A 13,009-nucleotide genomic window follows, 5' to 3' on the forward strand; every position below is an offset into this window, starting at 1 on the left:
TGCTTTTCAGTAGTTCTTTACTGTCCTCATTTTCTGTTAATACTGTAGTCTTCATAAAGGGTATCATGAATTTTAAACCATGGAGAGAGGGTTACACTTCAGTTGTGATTTTGTGTTGTTATGCTTTTAATATTTCACGTGCAGAGTTTTATAAAAATATAAGGGACAATAATGTCCTACAGGAGAGTAGGATATATGGCCTAAGATACTACTCTTGGTCTAAAAAATTGATTATAATGCTCACTGTTGTCGCAAAGTGGGCTAGGAAACATAACTTTTCTTATTATTTTTTCAGAAGCAGCTTGAACTTCAAAATTGCAAACAGCTCTATTCTTGTCCTTACTTTTCTATAGCTTTCCTGATGAGATTTGGGTTCTGGCTTCTGCTTCTATTGCACATGTAATATTTTTGCAAGGGGGAAAAACAGAGAATTCCATACTTATCTTGGAAAATAAATGAAGTTGAATTCATATTTATTACATGTACCAGCATATTTTCTTACATAATTTTGGAATTTAAACTTTTTTTTTTAATCCACTTTTCCAAAATCTCTCTGCATCTCTAATTTGTTTGATATTTTTTAGCCTTTTTTTTTTTAATATATAGGCCTTATAAAGTGTATAAAACAAAAATCTCTACCTTTGAGAAGTAAATTCTCAAAATAAAGATCAAAGACATCTCATAGGGCTGTGTGTGCACCTTGGCAACTATAACTACTCTAAATGTGTCCACAGAAAGACTTTGTGAGAAAGTGCTCTTTAGGAGTAAAAGTATTTTACTCTATAACAGATAATTAAAATAGCACAAGGCTGTCACTATAGTGTTCTCAGTTGAGTGGTTTTGAATTCTTTTAGTATGAAAGAAAAAAGATCTGAATTATATAGGGATATACCAATTATATTCCCCAGTTAGCTAGATGTCAGTGTGGTCCAGCTGTAAAACTAGGGACTTATTAAAAAACCTCAATAATTTAAAAAATTCTCTTAGCCCAAGTGAAAGGAAAGCTTTTTTTTCAGAACAAGCATAAAGAAATATTTTTTTAAGTTATATTACATCATAGCTATGTAAAATCAGTATTGTAAGCCCTGGGAAATTTTATTGACTTTTTTTTTTTTTTTTTTTAAGAATGTCAACAGCTTTTTATTGATGAAGAATTGCTTATTATCACCAATCTGCACATGAAATGGAAGGGGGAAAGATTCTGGAAAACAACTTCTGTTTCAGCCTTGCAAGATGCTGCTTGAAAGGGTGAGTACATACATGGACTGGGCATAGAATCTCTGTAAAGAGTGATTAATGTATAGTCAAGTGACAAGGAAAGAAATCTGAGCATATAGTGGCAATAAATGATTGATAAGCAGAAAATAGTAGCACAATCAGGAGACCAAAGTCAAACTTCCTTATAGTCTGATATCTGCTGCTGTCTTAGGTGCTAGCCAGTAGAATTCTGAATTCTTAATATTTTAGAAGTAGAGTGCTCAGCATTTCAAAGGACCAGGTCTGTTAAATTAAGTATTGAATGACATTTGATGAACTAGAAGGCTGAATTTTTCACTGAAGTAGAAAGCCTGGTAAGGTTAGGCTCTTAATCATCACAATGCTCAAAACTAAAATCTCTCCAAGAGTGTGATATTTGACATGTTGTAAAGATACTCAAGTAATATGAGACTGTTGTGTGACCAGATTGCATGTGGCATTGAGATGTTGCCAAATCTGACTCCACTTCCTCATACCACTTCTCATAGTTTCTGCTTATGAAACAATATTTATTTATAAGTGCATTGCATGTGTCTTTAAATATCTAAGAAGTGTAATTTCTGTGTCCAGTGAAGGACTTCTCGTGCACAGATTACTATAAATTAGAAACCACAACTCCCTGGCACTCTAATCTTGACTGAGGCTTGAGTTGTTTTGTTACTGGTTTGTGTTAAAGACTTTGCTAAGTCTTAAAATGTGTGTATGGTGTTAACATTTTTTATACTTTGGAAAGATGTAAACTACCAAAGGGGCATGGTTTGTTCTGTGGTGCTGTATTCATCTAAATTTATTGGTTTAAGTTCAAGTTGTCTCATGCCTGTGGAAACACTAAGAGTAGGAGAGATTGGCAAGCATTTGGCAAGTTACCTATCCCTTTCTAAAAGTGCTGCTACACTGTCATGGTTTTTAAAAGATGTGTAAACTGAGAAATTATTCACTAAATCTTTCCAAGAAGTAAAAGAAACTTGTTCCAAAATGTGTCTGCCTTGAGGAGCTTAGAGCAATGAGCTGAAGTTGTACTGAGGTAGTACAGCTCTTTGGCATGTTTCCAGGCAGATGAAATACATGTGAAAGCAAGTTAGTCCAATATTTTAATACTTCATATTTTTGTATCTCATTAGTTTGTTTTCATTTTGTTGAGAAGTATGTGGAAGGAAACCAGAGCTGCTATTTGGAGTGCTGGTTGAGCAAATCCTTGCTCATTTTTGAGTGTATAACATCCTGGAGCTGAGAGAATTTATCGTGGTGAATGCTTTAGAGTTTGATGTATTTTAAATGGAAAAATAATTCTGCAGTGACTTAATATTATCTACATTTAACAACATCAAAAAAATCATAAAAGTGGATCATTTGAAACTATTTACAGCCTGTGATTAATACCTGGAGGCAGGTCTTACTGTTCTGTTGTGTATATCCATGCATCCAGCACTCTTATGCTGAGTAAGTCCTATTACCTGAATATAGGCTTGTATTGCCATTCCTTGTTTTGTTCTGTTACACAAATAAGTGCTACATGCCTGTTTTGTTTTAAAAATTATTTACAGGAAATGATTGATATAACAAATCACAGAACAAACCACTGAACATGAATGTTCAGAAGGTAAGAAGAGCTCATGTCTCATTTGCAAAACCTTACTTGAAAGTGAAGACTCGAATTACTGATGATGTTTGCTAACCTGCTGTCAGTGTTACTGCTTCAGGAAGAGTTGTACAAAGTACCTGACACTGCAGTCATGGGGCAGGTTCCAATTAAACAAAACCAAACAAAACCAAACCAAACTCTCTGGCATCTTTATTCAACACGTATGGAAAACGTTCCCTGGAGCACTAAGGCTGAAGAATATAATGTGGAACCAATTGGAACTGCAGGGCAGGAGAAGGGAGAAGGTGGGTGCTGTGTCAGGAGGCTGCTTTGGAGGCTCTTGTTTAATAGTGCCTGGTGGCATTCTGTCCAACAGAGCAGAGGAATCCTCCAGTGCAGCTGTCAATTAATTCCTACTAAACTCTGATGTTAAAATACAATTAATTGCAGGCCACGGGACTGTTGGCTTGTTGGCAGTTTTCAGTGGAAGATTACAAAATAGCTATTTATATGTATATATACATATAAATATATATATATATATATATAAATACATATATATATATAATACATATAAATACATATATATGTATTAACTTCACTTGTTTCATATATATATACATATATATATATATATGAAACAAGTGAAGTTAATACATTCATGCCCACCTCATGATAAAGGACATGCTGTGTGCAGTTAAGCAGGCCAAGTGTGATCAAATCAGGTAGCAGCTTTGGTACCTATGTAAATAAGAGACAAGCTTTAGTACGTAGATAAGTAAGAGACAAGCAGCACAGGGTTACTGCCTCTGAGCAAAGCAGCAGCTGTACCTGTTCTTCTGTGCTGGACATGTACAGATGAAACTGTGCATAAACAGGCCAATAATTTCAAACAGCTGTCAAGTTTTCAGGATAATTGTACATTCTGGTCACCTGATTTTCAGCATACTGAGCTCCTGTCATTCTAACCAAATTTACAAGGAGTTGCATTTTCTCAAGATTATAAATCCTGTAATAAATCCCATGGAAATGTAATAGTGGTTATCCTCTAAGAACATAGAATTGTTCTGTTTGCACCTATCATTCCTTTTATTTCTCTTCTACATGGCGAGGAGTGGGTGGTGTATATAAATGAACACATAAATGCAAATAAGAGTGGGATGTCCTCTGTCAGTGGTTCCTGACGGCCCTGCAAAGACAGGCTACAGCAAGAAGAGTGGCTACACAGCATGGCTGGATCTGATCTAGGCTCCTCCTTTCCCTCTCCCATCCATACTCCTCTCTCTATCCATCCGATTTGCTGCCCCTCGGTGGGTCTGTTCAGCTCTCTGTAGCTGTCCGTGGTTTTCCTGTGTTACCGATTCAGTGAATGGAGCCGTGTCTGCGCTGTGAAATAAAACTGGCCAGGGAGTGTTCCCGGGAGCTGGCCCGGAGTGTAGGGACGGCAGAGCAGCGTGCAGTGCCCCGGGCCGGGTGCTCTCCTGGGAGCCTGTCAGGCTGCTCCGGGCCACAGCGGTGTCGGGCAGGCTCCGGCCCAGCTCTGGCCCGCGTCATTCACGGTGCCAGCCGGATCCGGCAGCGGGGAGCCGCGTGGCTGGAAGGACAGAGGGACACGGAAGGTGCCGGGCCGGCAGTGCCAGGGAGCTACTGAAGGGACATCCTTTTGATGTGTGTTACTTGAGCTGACTTGGCTAGGTACCCTTAAGGTAACCTTATTTTGCAGCCAGTAATTCTGCTTTGGAGAGGGAGTGTGTGCCATGTCCCCCATTACTGCTCTTTCAATGTCTGATTCAAGGCAGCTGAAATGCCTTACAAAGTGAAGTAAAACTGGAATATGAAAATACATACATGTCTTTTTTTAAGAGGTTTTCTTTTTCCTGGTTGTTTCACTGGGCTCATATTCTTCCTCCAGCTTTCTGCAGTTCAGATGCTTGCTTGGTTAGAAGGAGTGGGGTGACAGATGCACAGCAGTGCTGGTATTGCTGTTAAACTGGGCACCAGATACCCTTCAGAGGATGAGCAGGGAAAACGTGGCCCGAAAATAATTGGGTATAGTTTGCCACTTTTTGATCAGCCAGGAGTGTGAGGCTTGTGATCTGTATACTGTAGTGAGTGACCTGATTTAGAGCTGTGAAGTCATGTGTCCCAAGTATATCCTCTATCTGACACGTCAGGAGCTTGCAAGTACAAGTACTTGATGTCCATTTGCCAAAAAATGTAGATTAATTGCATTCATGCTTGTTGCCAAGGCTCCTGTCAGTAACACTAACTCAGTGTAAACTTTGGTTTTGTGTGATACATTTATCACTAAGAAAAACTTTTAAAGGTAGGGATGTCTGAATTGTCAGAATAAAATTGAAGGCCTTTTTCTTAGCAAAAAAAAAACCAAAAAACCAAAATCCAAAACTAAACCAAAACCAACAAAAAACCCCAGCAAGAAAAAGTGAAAGAATTTTGTTTTGCATTCCACTCTGAGTTGTGGCATGACATTAAATTGAAGTTAGTTTATTTTTAGCAGGTTTCATTTGTTTATTTACTTAAATGTAATAGCTGAGCAACAAGAGTAAAAGTATTTCTAATGAATGAGTAAAATTTTAGCACAATAAAGAACAAGTCATCTACATAACTGCAGGTGCTAGTTACAGAAGACATTGGATTTTATGTGGAGGTAGAAGAGTATAAAAGTTGGCCCATTGGAATGACTCAATTTTCAGAAAGACACTTGCAAGCAGAAGAGGCCTAAATCTGTAATATTTTGTCTGAGGGTCATTATTTTTTAAAGGATATAAATCTCTCTGCTAAGCTGAATTTAATTTATCAAATAAGTCATGTTATTATGTCTGCACAAGGGAATAAAGTTTATCAGTGAAATAAAACCACTGAAAATACACAGTGGTGGTGTTCTCTGCTAAGAAGGCGAATTCAGGCTTCTTGAATGTCTTCCAGAAACAGATGTAAATTCCACTGTAGCTTTTCAAACAGTGAATAATCCTGGTCTGTTATGTTTGGTGATGAATCATGCGAGGAGCTGCAGATGGTGAGGCGGGTGCAGCTGTGCAGATGCTGGAGGAGCTGAGACAGGAGACTGGAGCACCAAGGGGGTGAAGGAGGTGGTTTGGGGATGGGTTGATATGGGTGATAGAGGAGAGGGATAGACAGCTGAAAGAATATTGAAAAGGACTGTGACCTGGGATTTGGGGTAGGGAGTGAGCTGGTGACTGAAAGGAGGTGTTCTTGAGGAAGAAACATATTTGTTGTTGTTGTTGATCTTGGAAGCAAAAATTGCAGTATCACATACCAAAGCAACTGGTCTTTTGTCCTGAGCCAAAACAATAAGGAGCCCAAGCTAGAAGTTTAAGCTATAAATGAAAAGAGAAAACTAAGAGACTTCATGTTTCTTTTAAAGGAATACTGGCTTAAGTAGAAGAGCTTTTGTAGGAAAAGGTACAGATGCAAAGTTGTGGGCATTTTATTTCTATTTTTCTGAGCAGGTCACGTGTAATGAGATCAGTGTGGCAAAATTTGGGAGTTTGTCAGATGGAGAAGTTGTATCTAAGTCAAAATCCTGTCAAAATCTAGTCCCACTAAAAATGGGAGGTTGCAAGGCCTAATCATTAAATGGCAAGTAAGACTCAAATGTAACTTTTCACAATCTTAAGTCAGTATGCTAAACACACCTTTCAAATTTTTGCATTAAGTAATTTCAATTTATCTTTTTCTTTTTTTCCTCTCCTTTTAGATTGATGGTTTTGTTCCAAAACAATAGCTCTTTATTCAGGAAAAATGTTGCCATTAAGATGTCTGCAAGAATTAGGGGGTGGTGCAGGCAAATGTCCAGATCAGTTTTGGAAGAGAGTTTTCCTCCAAAACTGAGAGCAATTTTCAGGATTGTTTTCCTGCTCTTCTGGTCTAGTTACCTGTCAGGTTATGCAGTATGTCTGCTGTCCTGTGCCCCCAGCCCAATAATTCTGAGCCTGCAAACCTTCTCAAATTAGAGAGAGCAGTAATGGCTGCAAAGGCATGAAAGTTCTGTCATTTTCACGGAAGTTGGTGGCTGGGAAGAGGAAAGGAAAATACATTATTGACCCTGCTGAGGAAGTGATGCAATATGAATTCAGCAATTGTCTGCTCTGTTTGGCCTGCCAGTTTCCAGCCAGCACAGGAGGACAAGCGAGCTCAGGCTGAAGCAGCCTCAGTGTGTTTGTGATACTTTGGGGGTGCCAGGTGGGCAGGGGGCAACAGTAAATACCTGTGTGAATGGTAGTTCTCAAATCTGGGCACTGCCTCAGTGCTCCCAAACTTTTATCGTGCTATTTAAACTCACAAAACCATATGCAGCTGCAAAAATTTCATTGCCAGTCGATAAACTCAAAATTAATTGGCATCTGTCATATATAATGCATGGCCTTGAATGAGGTTGTATGCAGTTGGAGTATTTATGTCATAGGAACAATCCTTTGCTTTTCTCTTGAAGAATAAGCAAGGTTGAAATAATGCAGGAAGGTTAAATATGCTCAGAAAACAAAAGATTATGTAATTTCTTATCCTTATTTCTTATCCTTCTTTTATGACATTTCAGCTAAAGACAAGTATTTTTATTTATAACACAGCAAGGATTCTAATATCTAAAGAGTATGTTACTGCTATATGTTATGTTACAATATATATATGATATAACTATTATGATAACATACTAAAGAATATGTTATTATCAAGAATATATTCCACTTGCTATCGCTCATAAAGGTCTGCAGATAAAAACCAAGAGGGATTCCTATATCCTGTTTGGTAAGAACACATTTGAAGTTATCTGTACTTACACATGAACCCTAAATATTGTTGAAATACCATCAGTTTCAGAAAGTGCATCCAACTGTTTGACTTTTAAATTAGTGGCAATTGGCTTTTTCTTTTCATAAATATAGTGTCTGAATTTTCACATTTGTAAGGAAGAGTTGCTAGACAGTTATGCTTGTAAAAGTTATGATGTTTTCCTTGAAAAAAAACAGTCATGTATGTTATGTTTTTGTGGGTTGATTTGGTTTTGGGTGTTTTTATCAAGCATGTGAGCAAGTAAATCTTCTGAGTGAGAGGTTTATGTAGCAGCCCCATCAATATGCCAAAAATTTTGCCTTGCACTGCATCTGTGTGTATTAGATTATAATTTTAATTGACAATTTCAGTTGCACAGATGTCTTTAATTTGTTACCTTATGAAGTTTATTTTTACCATATGTAGTGAAAATGTATTATGTAAGAGACTTAGCAAGGGGCTTACATTTTATTTACTTCAGGAATTGATTATATTGGAGATAATCATTTAGGCACCACTCTAAAATGCAATTTCTATTTGCCTGTTACCCTCTGATGTCTGTGTCCTTCAACAAACGAGGTCTCTGTGGAATATCAGGGTATAGTTAGAAAATTGTCGAGCGAGCGCACGCTTTTCATAATCTGAGATGCAGTAATCACATGTGTAAGGAAACAATTGCAGCATTCCAATTTAGTCTTAAGGATCTGGTTCCCAGTGAGCAGCATGTTGGGGCAAATGCGTGGGCTGTTTGTAAATGATGTACATGTTGTAATCAGCTTTGACTTCACCACTCAAACTTATTGTTATGTATTAGTTTTAGAAAAAAAAAAAAAACCACCTGACTATGGCTTAGGACATCTAATCTATGCCTGCAGTTCAAAAAATGAAGTTTTTGTGGGATTTTTGGTTTGTTCCTTTTTTTTAATTCTCTTAATTCCAGCCATACCATGCAACCAGATTTAGCCTCAATCTGAGCTCTGATCTCTGAAATTAAGGTGTCCCTAACTGTTAATCAATTCAAAAGCTTGGCTTATGTAATTAGCTCATCAGACGTTTATACAGGATTGCAAAACTTGGAAAAACCAGGCAGCTTCCAAGTCAATGGGCAAGGAGTTTTTGGGACACACCAAATAAAAGGGTAAGGAGTTTTTGGGACACATGAGGAAAGTAAAATAACTTTAGGTTCATCAACGGGGTAATAAAAATAAAGCAAACACTCAGATGACACATTTGTGTGAACGTGACCTTGGCTCTTGGATCGAATAGCAACTAAATGTATGTCGTGTTTGTCTGAATGTGACCTCTCCTTGGTTCAAATATCAACCATAAATCAAAGCCCAGCTTTTGATGTACATGCAGCAGGAGCAGCCCCCTAGATGATGCACCAGATCTCCGTTTCTCAGCAGTTGTGGTCTCCACATGTCAGTGTTCAGCGCACACACCCAGCATGTGTGGCAGTGTGTTCTGTCAGCTCCATGGCCTGCCAGGTGTTGTCACAGAGGCTTTAGAATCTGTGGAACTTTGAAGCACAAACTGTTGTGATTAGCACATGCGATCTTTTGAATCTTCCTCAAGCATGGAATAATTTGACTGGAATATAGCAGCGACTTGAAGAGAAGCTGACATTGAAATGGATTGGATGAAGAGAAAAAGCTGGGGATTCATTTGGGAGAGGAAAGGAAAAGGGGGAGTGTGTTGCAAGTGCAAAAACTCCACTGGAGTGGGGTTTCCATTAGAAGTTCTGGTCAGCTGTGAGCAGTATTGGTGGAGCTGTAGTGAACCTGAGAGGCAGCACATGGCAGAGAACACAGACTACTCTATAACATAGAGGTTACCAAGATGATGCCATGGCTTAGTTTCTTGCAGAAAATAAATTCTTATTGTCCTTTTGAATCTCTTGTTAATAAAATATACTTTCTTCAGTGGTTATGCCTCAAAAATACTGGATATTATGAACTGCAATATGAATATTTAAGTGCATTAACACCTAAAGTAATAAACCAAATAATCTTCCCTCATACTGCTTTACAGGCTGATATTTTAAAACCATATTAACAGTCGTATCTTGATTCTATAGATTAGAATGATAGTCAGTTTGATTATAAAAACTGGAAACAGACACCATTACAAATTGAGAGGATTTTAAGCCTTCTATGTATCTAGACTATAAAAGTTGAAGCAAGACAAGAGACTTTTTTAACACAAAGTTTTTCACTTCAGTCTTTGGCAGTGCTTGCTTGGGCTTGGTAGTGTCTAAATTTCAGACTGAATTATAATGTAGTTAAAAAATACAAAAACCTAGGAACTCAAAATACACAAAGCAACCAACAAAAATAAAATTCCTAAAGCCCCACAAACAAACAAAAACCCCAAAGCAACAAAAAGCCCTCCAAAACCACTTATTTATTAATTTACTTCAAACAGTAAATTAAAGGAAAACATTACAGGTTTTACAGGTTTTTCAATAACCCTGAGTATGGTATTATATAGTTTGTTCATTTATATTACTCCTGACTTATACTGAAGTCCTGAGTAGACAGCTCTTTAAAGGATTCAGCAGACACAGATTTAAAAGAGATTTGAAAGCTTTACTTTGACATACAGCTATTTCTGACTTTAGTTTCAGTTCAGCATTCACTAGACAGAAAAATCAAGTCTTCCTATTCCCAGTTACAGAAACCTCCAAAGCGTTTACTTTTTGGATATGAAAGCTCACATTTAGAGGAGAAAAAACCAAACCAAACAACCAAAAATCTCAGTCATGCTGGCATTCTATGCAGACTTGAATCTATTTGAGCTTGAAGGCAGTTCAAACAACACCTCAATCTCCCCTCTTTACAATTTACAAGTTTTGGGATTTTCCTTTTATCAGAAGGGCCTTGATGCAAGTTTGATTAATGCCATGTTTGATGCATCCATTTGTGTGGAAGAAAGCAAGCATGATTGCTGATAGGTGTAAACTTGAGGTGATAGACCTGTAAGTCTTGTCTTTGGAGCCTGGAGGCAAAGGTTGCAAAACCTTCCTGTCCTGTTGCTGATGAAACCAAATGTGGCTCCTGCTGCCAAAGGGATTGCAGGGGCTCCTTTAAACACAGGCTTCAGTTCCCACTGCGCCCGTACCCGTACCCGGGAGCTGTGGTCTGCAGCTGAGCTCTCTGATACAGGCTGACTGTCTAATGGTGTGCATGAAATATGGTGAAATCTGCTCTCTTGTCTAATATGAAGTCAGTGTAAATACAAAGTGTTCTTAACACTGATCCTAGTTACCAGGATCTTGAGGGGCTTGTTGAATTCAAAATTCTCCTTTAGAAAGCCATTGGATGCTAGGATGTTGCTTTATTTTTACAAGCAGCTGAAGTCTTTCTTTGAGCTAGATTCTACTCTCAGCTTGAGTTTCCAGCATTGGAACTTTAATTTCATTTTTGTTATTTATTTTTTGGAGCATGTTGTGTCACCTCAGAGTAAGCAATCAGGCATTGCTGGATTTCAGTGGCAATTTTACTGCTGGAAGGCAAGTACCTATGGGATGTGCACATAGCAGCCTGCATGACAGTTCCATAGCCCTGCCAAAAGATGGTAATACCCCTTAATCTAATAGAGGTGCTGTCTGATCTGTAGAGCAGTTTTCACCTCCCACAGGAGACAAAAAAGGCCTTGGCTTCTTCACCTCAGGCAGTGCAAGTGCCTGCTCTGCAGACCCAGCCTGTCCACACAGTCACTGGACTCTGCAGAGGAGATTCAGGCTGCACATGCAGTTATATTTTGGCCATGCAGCACGTGTATCCCTTTTCCCAGCTGCTGATTTCTCACTCTCCATTGAGCCAGCACTAATATTTGTGAGGCTTTGCAGTGAACTGGATCAGGGAAGTGGTTGGATTGAAAAGTACCACGTTTTTAGTGTGTAATCATGGCCTCGAAGATCAGTCATGGCTCTGGAAATTCCATTGAGCTCCACTCAACCCAAACATGTTAAGTGAGCTGTTTGACGTTAGGTGAGATGAATTACCTCTCTTATTTCTGTTTGCTGAAAATTAATTTCCTCTTTGTAGTTTTTTCTCCATTAGTGACTGCATCTGTTGTGTGAAAGTGAGAGGGTATGGTATTTGAAAGAAATAGTTTCATTATCTCCTGAATAATTTTGTTGCTGCCCTGTTATTAGTTACTTCTTCAACAGTAATCTTGGCAAAACAAATTTTTAAACTATTACTGTATAATAAATGTGTTACATAAGTGAAAAAGCATTGGGGTAAATAGTGGATATATAGTCTTGAAGGCCTAGAAAGCAGCTGAATTGTTTAAAGAGGGAAGATCAGTCACATTGAAAGGGGGGGTTGAGTGGTCCTGTTCAGAGACACTGATCTGTAACACACACTAGCCAATGTAATTTAAAATCCACTGGGACAGAAAATCCTGGGTCCAAAGAAACACAGCTTCCTAGCTCAGTAAGTTCTCCTTGAGTTTGGCTGAGCAATATAAACAAAAAAAAAAAAAAAATTTTCCATGTTGTTTTTGTCATTTTGTCTGGGCTTAACCCCAGGAGGCAACCAAGCCCCACTTGCTCACTCACCTGCCATGGGGCTGGGGAGAGAATTCAAATCAAGGTTGAATTTTTCCTTATGTGACTTTTAAGATCCTGACTTTACAGCTTTGCTGTCAATTTTCAAAATTAGGGTATGTAAATTTCGATTTCTTTTAAAGGCAAGGATACCTATGGCAAGTTCCATATGGTATCTTGGAGTACAACTGAGTAAAGGGAAGAAAGATGACATATTTTTTGGGTGAGTTTTTTTGGAGAAGGGGTGTGCAACTGGCAGTCTTGATGAAGGGGTATCTTACAAAAATTTTTCATCACATGCATAGAAAATGTTCACTGACTTTTGTTATTAATACTTTTTAAAATAAAAAATAGTATGAGTATATAAAGTTACAAACTATGAAAATTGAATCAATTGTCACATGATAAATTAGAAAATGTGCATCCTTTCCCAGGTGGAAGTCTGGGTGTCACACTGTAGGTACCAAATCCTGTTTTCCATTCTTTTTTGTGTTGAATCAGGATATTGGAAATATTCTACAGCTTAAATATTCAAGGCTCTTCCTATCCAGTGAAGTTTTCTAAAAATATCTATTGCAATCACGAGTTTACATGTGCTGTTTTCAACCCCAGCATTCTCAAAATGACCTAGAGGTAATGGCTGTTTCAACTTTAACCCTGGTATTTGCAAGCAAGCCCTTTACACGATCAATTTGTTTATGCAGAAAGATCAGACTTTGTTACTGCTTCCCAGAGACCTTTGCATCTCAGAGACCTGTTTCCTTACAGAGATTATCCCTGGTGTGGCAAGTATTAAATGTGGA

General features: G+C 38.2%; 1 protein-coding gene across 6 annotated transcripts in view; it reads left to right on the forward strand.

The window, feature by feature from the left end:
- Window positions 1-13,009, forward strand: part of PPARA (peroxisome proliferator activated receptor alpha) — a 43,093-nt gene that overhangs the window by 11,277 nt on the left and 18,807 nt on the right. For 4 of the 6 annotated variants that reach the window (XM_071422302.1, XM_071422301.1, XM_071422299.1 and 1 more), the window contains one exon: window positions 1,126-1,248. The gene's annotated coding sequence lies outside the window, so the exon portion shown is untranslated. Of the gene's footprint in view, window positions 1-862; window positions 1,249-2,813; window positions 2,858-13,009 lie in introns of those variants that run through there. The other 2 variants (XM_071422303.1, XM_071422304.1) reach the window with 2 other exon arrangements.

Source organism: Agelaius tricolor, unplaced genomic scaffold, assembly GCF_023055355.1.
Source record: "Agelaius tricolor isolate 1412-34295 unplaced genomic scaffold, bAgeTri1.0.p SCAF_3, whole genome shotgun sequence".
Taxonomy (NCBI): Eukaryota; Metazoa; Chordata; class Aves; order Passeriformes; family Icteridae; genus Agelaius; species Agelaius tricolor.